This window comes from Anas platyrhynchos, chromosome 6, assembly GCF_047663525.1.
Source record: "Anas platyrhynchos isolate ZD024472 breed Pekin duck chromosome 6, IASCAAS_PekinDuck_T2T, whole genome shotgun sequence".
Lineage (NCBI taxonomy): Eukaryota > Metazoa > Chordata > Aves > Anseriformes > Anatidae > Anas > Anas platyrhynchos.
Window position 1 is genome coordinate 38,984,231 of NC_092592.1, and position 18,115 is coordinate 39,002,345.

The 18,115-nt window shown below is 42.6% G+C and overlaps 1 long non-coding RNA gene across 3 annotated transcripts in view; it reads left to right on the forward strand.

The window, feature by feature from the left end:
* The window catches only part of LOC106017929 (uncharacterized), a 33,422-nt gene that overhangs the window by 4,032 nt on the left and 11,275 nt on the right, over positions 1-18,115 (forward strand). Inside the window, exons 2-3 of one of the 3 annotated variants that reach the window (XR_011810182.1) lie at positions 11,456-11,650; positions 14,083-14,210. This is a non-coding gene — a long non-coding RNA (uncharacterized lncRNA). Of the gene's footprint in view, positions 1-11,455; positions 11,651-14,077; positions 14,211-18,115 lie in introns of all 3 variants that reach the window. The other 2 variants (XR_011810181.1, XR_002403406.4) reach the window with 2 other exon arrangements.

The following is an 18,115-nucleotide window of genomic DNA, read 5'->3' on the forward strand; positions in this document are numbered from 1 at the left end:
GTCCTGCAGCACTATTTCGTGACTATTATTGATTGTGCTGTGTAAACTGTTCTTTGTTTTTTCCCCTCTTGTCGAAATAAGATGCCATGATTAAATTTTATTTCTGTCAATTTAAAAAAAAAAAAACTGACACTTTTTATAGCTTAAAACAAAAAGGCTAACAAAAGGCCCTTTGGGTAGTCCATATCCTCCCTGAAAGACCATCAAGAGGCAAACTTGACATGCAAAAATCTATTAAAGCCCTCTACTTCAGTCTTATTCTGCAAGTGTCTGGCTGTGGATGGCCATGTTTGTGTGGCACATCATGTCTAAGATCGCTCCTTCCTTCATGTTAGCACTGCTTGCATTGATTTATCTCCTGTCTTTTAGCTTCTGCACTTTGTAAATTGATCCTAAGTTTGATTAACTTCATGGTGCCTCTGTGGCTGGAGTGTGATGGCCAGACACCATCCTGCCTTGGGAAGTGAGGAGGAAGAGGGCAAAGCAGACTTATGTTTTTACAGCACCACAGCAGGCACTGGTTTGGTCTGGGTTGGGGAAGGCAGAAACACTCCCATGTTTCAGGGGAGAAATTTTACCCTGAAATCCCTGTTTCAGGGGAGACTTCTATTTTGGATCGTGTGTGGTGGTGAGCTGGTTATGTCAGAAAGTTGGTGCAAGGACCTGTAACAGTTTTCTGTATGGTGTTCCTGACATGACAAAGCAAGTACACGTTTTACCATTTAAAATATGATAAAGGTGTTTTTCTGAGGAAGATATTTTTTGTAAACATTTAGACATATTTTTTCCCCATCTTTTTTCCATGTTCTGACAACCATCAATGCCTGTCTTCCCTCCCTGCACAACATCTGAAAGGGCTTCAGACTATTTTTGTCAGTAAAGTTCAAAATAATAATGTTGATGCCTCAGCCAAAGGTAAAAAGGTAGCACAAAATACAGAAAGGTTACAAATGGCAAAGCAGCTCATAGTGCTGTGCCTGACGCTGAAATATTATTGTGCCTTTTCAGCTTCTGTGGTCCTGATTTCCAATGGAAGAAAAAAAGTGTTGGCTTAGGGTAAGCACTTGTGAGAGGGAGAATTTGGTTTGCTTGGCTTTATTTCAGCCCAGGCATGTTTTAGAAGTCAGATGGCATCAAATGCAAAAATTTGGCCAAGTGAACTGATCTTAAAGCCCCCCAAACCTGTAGTACAGCCCTAAAATGCAAAAGTGGTTTTTTTTTACTGTGCTCAGTCTTGCTTGCGGTTCAAGATGCTGAACCACATCAGCCTGTGCTGTGTGATGGCTGATAAAGCAGGGAATTGGGATAAAATGGGACACTTACAGCAGGTGGAAGCAGTGTGCTTCATAGAGAGAAGGTGAGGAAAGGTCTCGGGTACTGAGTGCCCTGGGAGCCGTCCTCTGCACTTCAGTGTGGAGCTCAGCAGGAGGCTCTGAGGAAAGTTTCTTCCTTTCTCTTCCTCGGAACTGGCTTCCCCATCCTTAGTGCAATAGAAAGCCACCTGTTTTCAATCATAGTTGCTCTATGCTGTGTAACTTGGATATGAAAATAACAATTATTTGAAATCCTTGAGTGCTTCAATCCAGCCATCAGTTACCGTGTTCTTGGGCTGAGGTCTACCTGTTGGATTTCACTGCCTCTGACTCTACCTGTTGTTGAGATGCACATGGAAAGATGCATGACAAGTCTCTGAAATGCCTCTGACAAGGCACTGGAAAAAAAAAAAACACCTGAGGGTATGGGTACCCCAGGGCAGTAAGCTGCATACCCTGATTCATGTCCTGCTTGAGCACCATCTCCACACTGATGTCCATCCCTCAGCAGTAGATATCTTGAGCATTTTCTGCTTGTCCCATGTCTATGTTCATGCTCTTCTCAGAGCCCTGGATGCTTGTACAGCAGTGATCCTTAGCTGTAAGCACAGGATGCTGATCCTGATATTTGTGTGTTCATCTCAGCCCCTCAGGAGGCCGTTCTCCTCTCCCTCCCTGTGTGTGGTTTTGTGATTGCTCACTGCAGGTCCTGCCCTGGGTTTGCCAGGAGTTACTTGATGCTTGAAACTATTGAGAGCATGGGTACAGCCAAGGTGAAAGAGCCGGGCAGTGGTGATAAATGGCTGTCATAAAAGAGCTACTTAACTTACCTCTACCCAGAGACTTCCCCTACTTTCTGGTTTTCCAGTTTCCTTAGAAACTAGGAGACTTGGGGAATTTGGGCAGTGATTAGGAAAAAATACAGTATTTCTCTGATTGGAAGGCATTGATATTGAGTTCAAGACCTTACTTTGCTCTGTCAAAAAATATTACAAGGCTCAGAAATCATTTGTTTGATCTTTTAATTCTGATGTTTAAGTGAGTTTTAGAAAGGGTGAAGATAATTTTGGTAAAGCAGCAAATCTGTTTTGGGGATCTGGAAAGCCATGTTTTAAACAGATTTCTCTTACAGATGGTGATATCAGATTTCTTTTATTTCCTTTTTGGAAACATTGCTATGATTAGTTCTATAAAGCTTCCACTCCAGGGTAATTCTCTGAGCACGGAACTTGGATTTTTCCATGTCCTCAGAGCTTATTTACTTTGACAGGTGCAGAGCTGAGAACAAGTAGCAGTCTGCACGTGCCCATGGATCATGACAACACCTTTTCCACCTCACGTGAGGAAGAAAAAGTGGAGAAAAGCTAATCTGGACAATGCTACAGATTAGAATTAGTGAAAACTGGAGTGAATGAGAATAAGAAATGTTTAAATGACTCAAAGTTTTAAACACTTTCCTCCAAATTCACTATATATTTCCATTTTCTTATAAGAGATCTGCCACCTTATATAAATGTGATAACTTTATATGCTGATTTCTCAGAAGTGCTATAATTTATCTTGTACTGTCAGCTATAATAATGTTCTTAGAAAGGAGCCCAGTGCTAACGGGGCATAGTTCTGGGCTGGCGTTTCCAGCACTACCTGTCCAGGAAGCCTGGCAGCGTGGGCAGGCAGCATGGCAGGGATTTCACAGCCCAGGGGTGCCAAAATCCATCTTCTTTCCCCCAAGACTCAAACCTCCACAACAGAGATATGAGAAAATAAACATGTGTGCTAAAACATGGTGAAAGCAAGGACTGGGGACAATGCAAGATGCCTTTTAGCAGTATAAATAAAATTACTGAATTGCTCCAGAGTGTTTCCAGGCCAGCAGCAGGTCACTGGTTTGTGCTCCCAGCCTGGAGAAGATGGCCAAGATGCTGTTGGAGTGATACGATCACTGTGCTTGTGGCACAGCTCCTCAGCTGCCTGTGTACTTCACTGCAGCAGCAATCCAAAAACCCCAGGGATTGGTAACACCAAACTGCCTCCCCACATGGGGCACCACGTCTGCAACTGGCTCCAGTGGCAGGAGGGTGCCTGGCTACAGGGAAAAGGGTGAAGCTTATGGGTCTGAGGCCAACTGGAAACAAAAGGCACAGATGCTGGGGAATGGGGTAATATCCATGGCCCAGCTCCCTCTCCATGGCAGCAATTTCATTCTACACTAAAAATGGTATTTTGTTAAAGAAGTCTGGGGGAGGCTGAGAGCTGTCATTTATGTATCTAAAGCTTTAGATGTTTGACTTTCTAACTGTATAAGTAGACACTTCTTGTAGAAGATGATACTAAGAGAATTGACTAATCTTCTTGGGGTGGTGTAGATGTCTGCAATATACCTGAGAATTTGAAGCAGGAGGGGCTGAACAAGAAGAGCAGACCTTGTACTTGCAGAGTGCTCCTTGCATGTTGGTATAACCCCTGCCAGGGTTTGCAGCTGGGTTTGCCCTGGAAATTCAGTGTTTGTTGTGCTCTGTTACCGCTTCATCGTGTTTGGATGGTCTTTGCTGCATCTCAGTTTAATCAGAGATTTGGATTAATTTTTTTTATTAGAAGTATTCTTTAAAAAAAAAAGTTGGCTGAGACTCGTGCCCCTTTTCAGGGAAGAAACAGTTGTTGCTGCCCTTGTGGGCTCTAGAGGAAGCATCATTGTTCAACCCCTTGCTGTGCGCCTGTTCAATTATCTGTCATTTAACGAGGAGAGTAGTCTTTCAGATCTGAAGTCATACAATCATTGCAAAAATCTGTGGGGAGAAACTAAATACCTTGGGAATAGTTGCTGTTGGCCTCCTGCATGGTTTAAAGTGCTGAGGAGTGTCTGAGAAAGGTGTCAGCACAAAGATTAAGGGGAAACTTCCTGAGGCGAAATACTTGTGGGTCTTAAAATGTTTTCTTTTCTCTCAGAAAGCACATTTGTCCAAACGTTTCCCACATGGGCTGAAATATGAGTTTCTATACAGACAGCATAATTTTATACCTGGCACCAGAGGGTAAAACATGTTAGAAACGGGGAGAAAAGAAGCTAACCTGGGAGCCTGGTGCCCTGTAAATCCTTAGGTTTTAGCCCAGGAAGAGTTCTGACTTTGTGCTCCAGTGGGCATTATTTTAAGAACCCTTACTTGCTTGTTTTCCCATTTCTTTTTCTTTTTCTTTCCTTTTTTTTTTTTTTTTTTGAAATACTGTTGTAACTATTTCAGTTTGCGATCTTATTTCTTTGTCACTATGGTAACACCACAACAGAGGTGCCAATCTCAGAAAAAGGGAGAAGTTATCGACTACACTGCTTCTGCAATGTAGCTCTTATTTATTATTTTTAACCGCCTCTTGGACATCCTTCAAGGAGAGGGTGCAATCCCCTTCCACAAAGCCAAAGAGAAGAACGCTGTCTAAGGAGATGCTGTGGATGAAACTTTACAAAGTGGATCTGTGCTGCCATCCCCTCCTTCACCCTGGGCACCTGGGATATTCCTGGTCCTTGCATTTAGTATCTGGTGGCTGCATTGGTGGAGCAATGCCCAGAAGGACCTCTGCCTGATAATTTCTAACAACGTGAGCTGTGTTAACCCCTCACTTGCATGTTTTTACTGTGGTCCTGACCCTTCTCCTGCTTCAGGAAAAAAGGACTGTTTTCCTTCTCAACTTCAAGCTGAACATCTGCACCCAATCCTTCCAAATACAACTTTTTTCCTAGTTTCTACAGGCTTCATACTTTGGTATCCTTTTGTATCTGAGTGCAAACAAGGCCCTGGATGAATTAATTCACTTGGATTGAGCTTTGCTTCCCTGGCCACAATCAGTGAGGCTGAATCCTGACCTTCTGCACAGCCTTCTCCAGCCTTATCGTTTTTTCTTCCATGCTGGACTCCAAAACTTTTTTCACTTTGCTGCCTAAAGAGTTGCATTTCTTCAATTCCAGAATCTGTATTTTTCTTGTGAAATATTTCAGTTAATAACTTGCTAGCAGAGAATAAGTGTGACCAACACAGAGGTCGAAGACCAGATCTCTGGCCTCCCAGCACACCAAGAGGGAAGCTGCATGCTGTGCTGTTGCTGTATAAAGTCTTTTACAATCTCTTCAGTTTTGTAGCACAAATGTCTTAACTTGACATTTTCTATCTGACTGAACAGCAATTCCTTTTGGCCTATGGCTGCACTCAAATTCTTATCTGGAAGGACATGCCTGTCCTGTGATAGGAAGCTTCACAGGAGACTTTGGGATGGAATAGACTTCAGCTTCAGTCCTGTTTGCCTCTGGTGCTACAGCCCAGGAGTCAGGGTTGTGCTGTTCAGGCATGCGATTGCAGTTGTGATTCTTGCAACTGAGAGCTGCTGCACACCTGGTTTTGTAATTTAACATTAAAAAAATGGTTTGCCAATGAAACAAAACTGGAAAAGGAAGGGTAGTGATGTCCTTTCTTTCCTCGGTCATTTTCCTAACTAATTAATCCTTTGCCAGGTTAAATTAACACTTCTTTTTGATTTAAGGGTATTGGTAGCCCAGTAATTAGTACCTTACTAGGGTCACAGTAGGTCAGAGGAACACCCTTATCTGTTCAGAAAGCTCCTGTCTTCCTTCATGCAGCTGAGCTCGCATGTTCTCCATATCTTGCTTTTCTGCAACCATTTTTGTTTGCTTCCATTTTCTAATATTAGCAACAAAAATGGAATAATAGGACAAAACATTTTTTTTCCTGCAATAGTTTTAACTTTTTAGTTGTGAAAGAGACAGCTGGATGTGTATTTGACTTGGGAAATTGATAGTGGTTAAAGTAGGGAAAAGGATGATGGCTAAATCTGAAAGGCAGTGAGTGAAGGTGGATGCTTGCTAGGTTACTCCAGACTCAGTTCAAAGTCATGCTGTCTCCCAGACTTTATTGCCTATTCTTATTAAACTGATCATAAACTACTCACCACCTCCTAATCTGCTCAGCTTTTTTTTGTTGAGACACCATTAACCAAATGCCAGTGAGTCTTGTTCATTTTATGTTGCTCTCTACAGAGAAATAAAATGTTAATCTTCATCAGTTTCTGAGCAATACCAACCTGTGCTGCCTCTCATTGGGTTTGTGATCTTTAAGGGCTGGAGTGATGAGCTCTTCTCTGCTCCAGACCATTCACGTGTAATCTCTGCAGGTTTTTGCTGCAGTATCTACGTATGTCAGGTGCTGTCCCTCTCAAACACTTTGGGAGGGCTTCAGAATTGGATTGGCATCCTTTATGGTTGTGGGGTTTTGGATCACCAATTCCCCACACTATATACAACATTTTGTATATCACTTCATGTATATGTATACCTACTTCTAACTATAAAATATTTGCAATTGTTTAAGTCAATGCAGTTGGAAAGATTTAGTGCACAGGGCTATGGTTTCCTGCCTATCCAAAGGGCTTGTAGTGGGACCATTTTTCTCTCAATCTTCTCCAGAAGCATCCTGGTTAGTGACTGATATTTATCTTCATATCACTGAAATTTGCTAACAACTTTTGGAAGATTTTCACTTTTTTTTATTGGACAAATGGCAAACTTTAATCAGCAGCAGATACCTAACTGGCAAGACAGAAGCACTAACCAAGTCCATACTGCGTTGCCCAGTAAAGACAATGCAAAATGCAGCCTTTCCTGAAGTTCAGCGGCTGGAGAGGACAGCAAAACAAGGCCATAAAATCTCTGCATCAAATTTTATTTCCTAATTGCAGGTACCTTGCAGGGTTTCCACATGGTGCAAATCTCTCTGGATTTGAGATGAGACATTTGTGTACTTGGATTAAGTCAATTGAATCTGCTGGTTGGGGGAAGTATTTGCAAACCAAGATCTCCTGAGTAATACACTGGTGTGTCAAGCCATTTTTATTAATGAAGCTTTGTTTGTGGAGATTTGGCTTCAGTTTCAGATAGAGTATTAAGTACAGAAAACCAAATTGTTGTATTAACTGCACAAAGGTCAAGGCCTAGGGCTGGATAATAAATAACTCTAACAAATTACCTTTACAGTAATAAGTATCTGTTTATGTCCAAGATGTGGTACTTGCACTGATTAGTGAGTTGAGAGCTTTTTGAACTCTAAAAAGCAAACATTAGCAGAGCTGAACTCTGCAGTCTAGGTGTTTGGCTTGGTTTTGTGATATGGCTCTGGGCAAGGACTTGAAGTCTGTTTGGCCCATTCCTGCCAGGCACTGTTCAGAAGTCCATGGCAGACACTGAAGCAGTGTACACCTTGATTTACAGAGGAGAAAATAAAGGCCACAGAAGGAAGTTCTTGGAAAGAAGTTGAATAATGTAGCCAGCTGGATAACTGTGGATCAAAGAAAACCCTTAGTAAACCAGGAGTTGTCTGAGAGCAAGCAATTACTTGGTACCTTGAATAGAAATATCCTAGAGAAAGGAATGGAGTCTTCAGTAAAAATGACTTGAATTATTTCATAATTTGTCTTTCTCCCATTCTCTCACAAAGAAACTTGAGGCATAATATATAAACACTGCTGGCCTGTGCATGGAGCAAGCACTGACTGCAGATACTGGGTGTGCTTGGTTGTTCATGGAGCCACCCTCCCTGGGCAGGCTGCAGCTCTCAGATCTGCAGGATGTGCAGAGAAGGTTTAGTTTTCCATCAGATTATGAATTCATCTCAGTTTTTTTTTTTTTTTGTTGGTTTGAGACTGCTTGGGTAGTGTTGGATAGTGTAGCAAGAAAGATTTTAACCTGCAGTTTATACTTTTCTTTAATGAAACTTCAAATCCTTGTTACAGCCTCTGGCAGTGCATAGTTAAAATACTTAATCCATCCTTTGCTGCAGTGCTCTGCTGGGCAGCACTTACTGCAGTGATCCTCAAGCCTTGACCTTATGGCATTCCTCCATGCTTCTGCTCCCTTTTATAATTTCACGTGCTCTTTCACCTCTCCCCTAGACCTCAGCGACCTTTATGATCTCTTTATTCTTTGTTGCACCTTGTATCTATTGCATTCACCAGAGATTCCTGTAGGCAGAGAAGAACAACGCTTTACACCCCATTGTTTGAGTTCTTTGGGATCGACTTGAATCACGTGCCAATTGGTAAATTTTGTAGCAATTTCTAGACATGTTATACTTTTAGGCTGTCTTATAAAACTTAATCACAGCTATTCTGCAAAAGTTCTGCTCTCTGAAGAGCTCTTCTGAAGTAGACTGCAGCTCTAGTGCCAATGCAAGAGCCTGCTATCCTCTTAGATGTATCTGGATGTCTTCCAGAGCTATTTAATTTCTCTGGAGTTTCTGGCCAGCATGCCTTGGATATTTAGCGAGGCATTTCTCTAAATGCACCAGTGTTGTCTTGTGTTGCTGTCTTCTAAAATTCTGATGTTTGATCAGAGCCACTGGGGTTTTGCTCTTCATTTCAGGTAATAACTGCACTGTTAATTTTTGTTGTTGTTGTTTGTGATATTAATCTGACATGAAAATACCGCGGGAGAAGGGACGCTAAACTTGGTTTCCTTCAGGTGAAGGAGGACAGCTCTGGGTCTCATGATGACCCATCCCCAGGTTTCTGGGGAACTTCACAACCAGAGGTGGATGAACAGCAGCTCTGAGCACCACCTGGGCAGAACTGGCCTTCTCTGAGCTGCCACTTCTGGCCTGGATGCCGGCAGGCCTTCCCCCGCCTCTGCCACACCACGTCTGGCTTGGTTCATGCTCTCCTTGGTTTTAACAGTGGTGCTGGGACTCAGAATTTCAGAATGGTGTTACAGGTGTAAGGGGATATCTTGCTAGATACAGGGGAAATAAAACAGTAAGCAGTGTGACTGGCAGCATAAAGATGTAAGACACATAAGCTTTGAGCTTGAAATGCCAGGTAAACTATACTTGGAGATTTTTCCATGAGTTTTACCCCCATTTATGAGTTCACAGACCTGTTGGAAATGTTTGTGAACACTTTCTGAACTATAACAGATAGTTCATGGTAACTTTGCCATACCCTGCCTAAAAAGACTAACTTTCAAAATGAGATCTGCTTTCAAATGGAAAGGCCCCTTCCACCTGATCATGTCTCGGTGCCAAGCACCATTAGGTGCTGGGAGGTTTTTTTTACTGCTCAGAGGGAAAAGATCACTGCCCCATCCTGACAATGACAAATTGAGTCCTTTTATTTGCTAGACTTTGAAAATAAGGCTTGCCTGCCATTTCTATGAAGGAATGTACTGGCTTCAATATCTTTCTCTAAAAAGGATTTGGAGGAAGCAGCAGCCCCCAGGCACATTCCCTGCCATTGATCAGTGATGCACCTGACACCAGGGGAGGAGGCCCTGCCAGCTGCCCCTGGACACCAGCACCAGTCTGCGCCACCTGGGCATGTTTAAGTGCATCCACAGATATGTCCCACACTTATTGACATGTCTCAGTTTGTGTGATGAGAACGAACTTGTGAATGCTCTGAAAGTGTTTTTTCACAGCTGTAATTAAATCAGTTCCACTGCACCATCAGATCAGAGGGATCTTTTTTTCTTTCAACCTGGGGAAATAAAACCATCCTTGGGCTTCAAGCTGTTCTGCGGATGAGGATGAGTGCTCTTGGTCTTAATGAATGCTAACAAGTAGCTACAGCTGCTTGGAATTTGCAAGAGGAAAATCTCCCAGGATACATGACCAGATTCAGCCTTCAATTTCATTTGACAACGGTCCATATATGCAAAATACTTGTCTGTACAAAAGATGTCTCTTCCAAACTACCAGACAACAGCATACATGGGAATGTAGGATCCTTGCAAGTGCCGGCTTCATAGAGACGATTTGTCTCTTGAAATTATTGTGGACAGCCAATGCAAGCAATTAAAGTTCTGGTGTTTATTCTTGCAGGTCTATTCCAGGGAATGTTTCCTGGAATAAGCCCTTTTGGAATAACTTCCTTCTGCCTCCGTAGAGGATGAAGTATCTACAGAAAAGGTCACTGCCCTATTCCCTGACTCCTTTATTAAAATAAAATCCTACCCTGTTCAATTCCCTTTTATGCCATAGTTTCTTTAACCTGCTGCCTTCCTCTCTGATTAAAGGCTTGGATACTCTGACATATTGTAGCTTCCTGCCAGTCTTACCTGTATTTGTCATGCTGGTCACTGATTAGTTGCCTAAAAGTGTTTTCAGCCTGGGTTTCATAAAGGTATCTCAGAATTGACCAGAAGCTATAGGTGGTTTTCAGTAACCCTGTTTCTTTGCTTTCAATAATGGAAATTCTTTCCAGATTAGAAATAGTCACCCTCAGGCATTCATTCACATCATTTTGTTGCAACCAACCTGCAGGACACATTGACTTCTGTGGGCTTATTTCTTTCATTATCTCATATTAAAGCTGGAGGTGTTATTAAAATCAATATAGCGTGCAATAGTTTTGATCTGCAGGGAGCACTGCCACAAGAGACTGCAAGTCCCATTCAGAATTTAAGTGATGTGCCCATTTAAACTTTGTCTGGAATGGTACCCCTTTGTGGTGTTATTTCTATCTCTTCCATGGAAGTTTCATGTCCAACAAGTTGTTGGAAGGACAAAACGTTTTGAAGTCTAGGAGCTCTGGTCTCTTGAACATGTCTCAACGCATATTGCCAAGACTGAGGGAAGCGGAGCAAAGGGGGATGGAAGTGAGTAACCTCCAAGATGGTATCAGGGAGTAAAAGCCAGCGCTCTGAAATGGGGCCCTACTTATCTTCCCACAATCGGGACAGACAAATGAAGATGGATGAATATGGGCTGTCAATTTTCTCATCAGCTCATCCTCCATGGCTGCGTTGCAGGTAAGATGCCATGCCAGCAAAATAGCAACTTATGGTCTGAGCCACCTTGATAAATTAGAAACTGTTACTTGAGAAGTGTCTTTTGCCAAGCAGCTCAGACTTTACTGATCTCTGCAGACAGCAGCAGGTTTATTCCTGTGAATACTTCACTGTGTGGTTTCTATTTTATTTTCCCTTGGCTGGATGGGTCTTGGTAGCAGCATCACGGTTAGCACATAACCTGTGGTACATAGCATGATGCTGGCTGTTTAGCATCTTTTGCTGTTGTTTCTTCCCCACAAACAGAATGTTAAATTTGATAAATGCATGGGTTTGCTCATAAAAGCTTGTTTCTTACTTACAGCTTGCTGGTAAAAACATCCTCTTAAGACACAGGTACAAAAGCTGCAGTGCTGCTGGTCCTGGCAAGTGGCATGTCCTCTGAGTGCCTCCGGTCCGCCCTCCTGACACAGGGGCTGGGAACACAACCCCAGCAATACTGGGATTTTTCATTTTACACTACAAACCCCAAAGCGCTGGCATCAGACAGAAGTGAGGGGTAAGTGGGGAATGCATGAGAAGGCAGTTGGTGCTGAGCAGGGAGGGGATTTTTCCGGCTGGTGAGAGAGGATGGCAGGAAGACCACGTGTATTACGGGCACTGCCTCTGTTGTACTGCACATACAGGAAGGTACCCAGGTGTGAAGTGATGAGGAAAGGATGGGAATGGGACCTGCTGCTTTCCAGAGCCTCTGGAAGATATTGCATTTACTTAAATGGTTTTTCAGGTTCTTCAGAGATACTGTGGTCTGTAAGATGAACATCTAAACTAATTCTTTGATAATAAAGAAAACTGCTCAAGTTTTAGAAATGTCATCATGGAAAAAATAAAATGAAAAAAAACAACCTGATTTTCAAAACCCCAAGCAAACAAAAAGCCCCTACATTTTCTTCCCCTTTGAGGTCGCTGTGGAAAATGAGGCTTTTCTGGTTTTCTACACTTTGCATGCAGATTACCAGTTACCCCCAAACTCTTCAACATATGCTGAAAACACTGAAGGTTTGTGTCTGTGAACGTCATCTCCTTCAAAACAGGTCTAGGTTGGAACAACTTGTGTTCTCTGAGTGTATTATGGACACAAATGTGTGATTGGTGAGAGAAAGCAGCTATTGGTAATATGGTCATGGTATACAGATCAGGGCAAATACATACTGTGATGTGTTCTGATAAATTCAGCACTGAATTCATGGGCTATAATTGCCTGGCTTAGTTGGAGATGTTTGTGAATTCAGTATGTGGAACCACTGATGTAACTGACTGAGTATAATATGGTTATAATGTGGAAAGTAGTTTTAAAGTATTCAACCTTAATACTGGAGGTTTTGTGCCACTTTGCAGAGTAGTGATTGCATCTGATGCTCTTGTGTTTCCAGGAGCTTTGACCAGAGCCTTAATGCAAGCTCTTTGTCTCTGATTTAGACATCAGAGCAGAGACATCTCCACCACGTTCTAAAGGGTGCAAATCGTGTGTGTAAATCTGAAAGAAAACTAAGCCCATATCTTCAATTCTCCAGTAGAGGAGCATTTGTGAAGTTCCAGACCTAGTCACCTACTGGGAAGTGGAGATTTGTTTCTTACAAATGAGTCATCTCTTTCATGCTGAGAAAGAAGAGAAGATATGCAGGTTTCAATCTTTGTCACTCAACACTGAAATCTGTTTTATTCTACAACTGCAAAGGCTTGACTTGCAATTATTTGGTAGTTCTGTAGCACTACATTGTCCTTTTCCTGCTACAGCCTTGTCATTGGCCATGTTTCAGAACATGAAAGAGGTAGAAACCGCCTCTACAAGAGCAAGTACTGACAGATCGATGTTTATGTATTAGCTTCATAACTATGCATAAAAACAGTTGTCACTATTGAGTTGTAGGAAAATGAGTAAGTTGCAAAACCGAGAACTAGAAGGTGTTTGTAGCTTGTTTTCTTGAAGTGATGTAAAACAGGAAAATCAATGATAATTGTTGAGAGAATCAGCAGTAAGTCTGTAGCTGGCCTGTATCAGAAAAGAAACATTTTAATTAATTGTACAAGCAGAATATTCTCTGCTTGATTTTGCTGCTAAGTTCTGGTGCAATGCCTCTGCTGGCTATTCTCAAAATTCATGTCTTTTTTTGGGGTGCAGTCCCAGGGCTCCTACAAGGGTGGGCTATGGTGTTGGCAAACACCTGCCCAGGTATTCCTGAGCTATGATGCAGGCAAGGTTTAATGTGACAGCATGTCCTGAAGGACTTGTCTGATCTTCCTGTGGATCATTTGAGTGTGGTCATCCTGTGATCTTCTAAACACAAGTCTGCTAACAGAAAAGTCTTCTAAACCATAAGTCTGATGTGTTAGTATTGGCTAATAGTAATGTATTTGGAATATCTGATCTAGTTATTATAACAGTGGTTATACACAAATATTACTGAAGCCCTTGACTATGGTTAATTTGCAATTCCTGTAATTTTATGGGGTTTTCTAAACATGGCACTTCTATAATTAATTTATTTACTGTTGTGCTTAACCTCTTGCACTTTTTTATTCAGTGGTGTATCAGTGTTTTAGTAACAATTTGTGTGTACAGAAGTGCTTGATTTTCAGTACTGTTAATGACTTTAATGTAGGTATTAAAGTAGCTCCCTCCCCCCAAACACACACACAAAGATGCACAAATGCTCTCAAGCATTTGGTGCTTGAAGCAAAAAAAATAAATCTTGGTGGTTGAAGCAAAAACTACTCTTGGGTCTCTCTAATCCATGTTATCTTTAAATGGAGGCGGGAAAAGGGAGATGAGATTAGGGAGGGTAAATATGAAGAGATCCATGTTATTGTCATGTTAGTTTGTTCACAACTTCATCTGAAGCCCACTAAGGACAATAAAAGTTCCTATTTTTCCTTATTTTCAATTGCTTTTTTATAAAATCAGCAGAACTTTTTTTTTCCCCAGCACAGACGCAGCAGCTCCCCCTGGGAAAGGAAAATTTCAGCTGCTGCTTTAACGTGCTTCTGTGTCACAAAGAATAAAGTCACGGAGGTTTGGGAAGAGGCCTTTTCTAAAAGGCAGCTCAAAGTGCTAGCAGGTGAGAGTAGTGGAGTTGTGGCAGTGCTGGGGCTGATGTGGTAATGGGAGGTTCCCACCAGGACAGGGGACATTAGAAGGACGCATCCCCTCATGTCCTGTGTCATCCACGTGCATTGCTGACCCTGCAGCTCATTCAGGCACCAAAGCAGACTGAGAATGAGCTCCTGGTGCTTGTCTCTAGCCCCCTTAGCAGAACAAATCCAGATTTTAACTTCTCTGGGTGTACTCCCTGGCTGGGAACTGCTGGTGAAGCCACCAGCTGATGTTGACCCTCAGCTTTGACTGTACGAACACTTCCTATCTGTCCCATGAGATTGTGTGTTGGGTCTTGGTCATAAGGGGACAGGCTTCTGGATTTTACACCATTTCTAGACCCATAGCTTATATTTTACTTTACTTTTCACTTAGTGCTGCAGCCTGTAGCAGTGGAGTGTCTAAATGTGGGCATGGGTTGTGGCTGTCGGCCCCAGCTGGCAGCTTGTGCACTGGTACAGCCCCGTGGTGCTGGGCTGGCCCCGCTGCAAGCCTGCTGCCTTAGTCACTGGTCAGGCAAGAACGCTTTCCAACCCTCGTTGCCTTTCTCTGAACCTGTTCCAGTAATGCATCCTTCCTCGTTTTTGGGAAGGAGCATATCTAACCTGTACGTGTAGTCTACGCTAGCTGGGAAACTGCTGTCAAAAGCCACTGTTGAAACAGTTTCTGCTGAAGTGTTTGGCAGTGGTGCAACGCAGAAATTCATGAGATTTACTAAATTTTGGGGGGAGAGGTGTGATTAAATATTAACCCATGATTTCTTGGCACATCATATTAAATGCTTCTGTTTCCTCCTTGCCATGGTATTTCATAAATGGAGTCTTCAGATTCGGGAGGAAGGCCAGAAACTGCACATAAGTAGAGCATAGGCAGGAGAAGACAATGTGTATGTTAAGCCCCAAAGACCTTAGGAAATTAAGCTGTAGTTTTGTTATAATTAGTGATTTTCTTTGAAGCTCCTATAATTAGGATATCATCCATCTTTGAGTGGCTTTATTAGCATTGACAGTTACCTTGGGGCTGTAGACGGACCGAGCACCAGCACATTGATGTATTGCCCTGATCTGCAGTAGTCTGAGTATTTCCCATCACTTTGGGTTCTCTGCACTGAATGACACTTCTGAAATAGTCACTTCTCAAATAGTCCCAACAGACAGATGGGAGCACTGGGAGATGAGCAATGGAAGGTGAATCTGATCCTTAACATGCAAAAATGTGCATGAAAATAAATGGTCCAAATACTGTTTAGAGTTGGTTTGGTCACCACTGCAGGATTTCCAGCACTGCTGGCCATCTTTTGTACTCACAATCTTGTGCTTTGGGGCACTTTCAGAAAAGTTTTAAAAATGTAGAAATTAAACATCCTTGATTTTTTTTTTTCTAATCCAAGAAAAGCAGATATTTCTTAATCAGAAAAGTTAACTTCAGCACTGGAAAATGTGTACAAGTTGCAGCACAATACAATTCCGCAATGCATAATTTTCTTAAAAATCTCAGATGAGGAAGGGGAGAGCGACCCCATTTGTGGTCACGGATGTCTTCTCTTCCCTATACCCACAAGATAACTAGAAATATTTGGAAAATAGTTTTGAGCAATATTGTTTTATTCTTATTTGGGATGTTGTCAAGACATATAAATGAATGCTCTCTTGGCAATCTCTGCAAAACACTATTTTTACCCTTACTTTGAGAACTGGGACTGAATGAAATCATCCTTTCTCTTTGACTCTATATTTCCATCCATCATTAATCAATAGCTTTGTTAGCTCTACAGAATTCACACCATCAGCTCTGATTGGGAGGCTTTGAATTGCTCCCCAGGCTCACGTGCATTGCTGTGTCTTGTTTTGTAGTTTCGGTAATTATCTTTTCTAATATTGGTAGGTAGTCAAGAAAACTTTTTCCAGGGGTCCTGTATAAGCAAGCCATCAGCTTCCTATGCTGTATCTGTTGTGCTTGTTTCCAGGGTGCCCGCAGATGTGTGGGGTGGTTGAGCAGAGCACACCTAAAATCAATGTGCCATTTGGGGAACGCTTTTCTGTTTTTCTTGTCTCGGAGTGTACATGTGAAATGCACGCAGACAATGCTGGCAGAAGGCTCTGTTTCTCTCTTTCAGTCCCTGCTTCAAAGAAAAACAGAATAGAAAGGGGAAAAAAAAGCAAAGGCAGGTATTTCCTCCTCGGAAGGAGGCTGCTGCCCTCTCATGGTTTCCAAGGCGAAGAGCGGGGAAGGTTCCCGGTGGGCAGCTGAGGGCAGCCCCCGGTCCCCTGCCAAAGGTCTCCTGCAAGGCACAGGAGCAGAGCCCAGCTGCCTGACAGCACAGGCTGCACAGGAAAAGATAACTCTCCGTGTCCGGGATTATTGCAGAGAATGCTGTTTTGGGGGGCTTTGTTTCCCTTGCTTTTCAGTCCTTTTTCCTCTAAGAGAACTTGTTTTTTTGGCATAAATTACAGAAATTGAATGGTAATATTCAAAAGCATGAGCTCTGCTATAGTCAACTATATTATATTTCTGGCATATAGGATATATATATATACTTCTGGAATATATCCTAATCCCAAAGGATTAGGGTATTCTGAATGAAAGCTTGGAAATGCATGGCTGTGTTTTGGTGGGCTGTTGTACACCTACTCAGGCATTTATGGTGCCCAAAGGAAAACTGTGTTAGCTGAGGTGCCTATCCAGATAAAAATCTCATAGTGTAAGTGTAACACACTTGTATCATGGAAAAGTGCCATGGTTACTGCTTAGTGCTGCCTTGGGACATGTACCTTTGGGCAGAAATTAGGTGTGTTGCAGTGCTGGGGCACCCTTCATGCTGGGTGCAGCCAGAGGTCTGTGACTGATAGGGAATAATGACAAAATGACAAATCTAAGTAGTCTAACCTAGTATAGACAGCTTGTGTTTGTTCACACTAATTTTGGGTGGTGAATACTTTTTTTTTTTATATATATATTTTTTTTTTATGTATTTTATTACCAGCAAGCTGTGGTTTGGTGCAGTTTGACCATTCCAGATGTGCTCCTCCAGCAGCAGCCAGGTGATGCTGGGAGGTTCACTTCCCTAACAGGGTGTCAGGATTGCTCATGGAAATGTTTGTCAGCACCATATAAAGCCTGTCTCCTAGAAAAGTGAGTTTCGTGCCATGTCTGTGTTCGAGGATTTGCAGTTGATGCATCAAAACCCAAAAAGCAGTGGGCAGCTCGCTGGGCACTGCTGGGAGCCGTGCCCCTTGCGGAGAGTGCTGTGACGAGCAGGAAGGTCGCAGTCTCGTTGCCTGTCTGGAGCCTGTTTTTAAGCAGGTTTCCTTCCTTTCAGCTGTGTTTTGACACTGATCTCATTTTGTAAAGGTCTGTTATCCAGCTGAGATGTGTGCACCTGCCAGGTCTTTCCTCCTGTCCCCAGCACTGCTGCGCTGTGATGCGAGGGGTGCCACTGTGTCCTTTCCAAAAGAGAACTTGAGAGGCACTCATCAAAGTTGTAATGCTGATCAAGGATGCTTTTAAAAGATAAAGGAGCAGAGAGCTGATCTTGAAGCACTGATGGGAAAAAAAAAAATCCAGAGAAGGGGAGAAGGGACACTTGAATTAGATCCAGGTAAAAGATTTGTGTCCTTGCAGCATGTTTTCCCAAGTGGGGATTTCTCTGGGGTTTCTGTGGCAGAGCTCCCCTCCAGAGGGACCTCACACCCAGCCGGGCACTAAAACCTGGTCTTTGATATGTGTTACCATGAGAATAAAATGCTTGTATCGGTGTCAGGCTGAAGCTCTGCTGCACATTTTCCTGCAAAAATTCTTTGAGCAGGCCTATATTTGAGAAGCTGTCACAGGAGCTTCCCTTGCAGAAGGGATGCTCAGGGAAAAAGCTGT